Genomic DNA, 1,370 nt, shown 5'->3' on the forward strand with positions numbered 1-1,370 from the left:
TTTTTTTTTTTTTTTTGGCAGAACCAGGGATTGAACTCAGGCCCCTGTGCTTGCCAGAGAAGCACTTATTCCACTGAGCCATCTCCCTGCTTTTGCTTTCTTAATCACCCTGCTTACAACTCTGAACTCCTCCGCTGGCAGTTTCATTCTTCACCTTGAGTCATAAATCCAGTGTTACTGTAACAATATGAAAGTTCCACTAGCACAGGAACAGCTGGATTTTGCAACCTTGCTTTAGGCCTGCTGCAACCTGATCCACAGTGAGGCTGAGGCCCAGGTACAGTGTGTCTTTGTGCACCAACTTCCTCTGTTTGTTAGAAGCACTTCTTGTATCCCTTGGTTCCATCTAATTGAGCAACAATTTTATTCCGTAATAAAATAGGTGGTGGAATTTGCCTGGAACTACAATTTTAGAAATAAAGAGAATCAATAATAGCAATGAACCAAGCTAATGAAGTAGTTAATGCTGTGAAAGTAGTTTTGAGGGAAATAGACTCTTGGGAGCGATGAACAGGATCACCAGGATGATCTTTTATCTATCTATCTATCTATCTATCTATCTATCTATCTATCTATCTATCTATCTATCTATCTAGTATTTTTAGGAAAGGGTCAACAGGGTGTTCAGAGTCTCACTACTAGATTGGACTCATAGTGATCCGCCTGTTTACAGCCTCCCAAGAGCTGGGATTATAGGCACGCACCACCACGTCCCTGCCCAGTCTCAATTGCTGTCTCAGCACACCCTGGGGGTGGGGCTGGCACGACAGGCCTGGGAATTGAACCCCTGACCCCTGAGTCTGTTTGCAGGCACTTTAATCTGCTGAGCTATTTGGCTGGCCTTATGACATTTTAAATTAATATGGATACCCAAGGTCTGCACCAGGTCAATTATATCTGACTCCTAGGAATGGAGACAGGGGATCCCAGCAGGAAAAGAGGCAAGATCCAGGGTGGGAACTAGGCATTCTCAGAGATTCCCAGTGGCATGTACTAGCAGCCAGATGTTTCCATGTCTCAAGGGGCAGAGAATACAGGTTGGAAAAGGCCTCCCGGAGCACTCTTGAAGACCCAGTTAATAAGCAGTGTGACAAGCCAGAAGGATTATGAGGGGACTTCGTGCATTGCTAACATGTGCAATGGAAAGAACAATTGCCAAAGACAAGATAAGAAACCTAAACCTCAGGGGAATCCAGAGAAGTCGCATTATCCCATTGATTGGCTCCCTCAGGAGCAGAAATAGGGAGGCTTCTATAAGAGGAATTTATTACAGTGTCTTAAGCTCTAGAGGCTAGGAGTGTGAGGTGGAAGTGCTGGTAGGGTTGGCTCCTTTTAAGAGGTGTGAACATTAGCTGGCCCAATGATAATTG

The sequence above is a fragment of the Octodon degus genome, unplaced genomic scaffold, assembly GCF_000260255.1.
Source record: "Octodon degus isolate 3935 unplaced genomic scaffold, OctDeg1.0 scaffold00002, whole genome shotgun sequence".
Taxonomy (NCBI): domain Eukaryota; kingdom Metazoa; phylum Chordata; class Mammalia; order Rodentia; family Octodontidae; genus Octodon; species Octodon degus.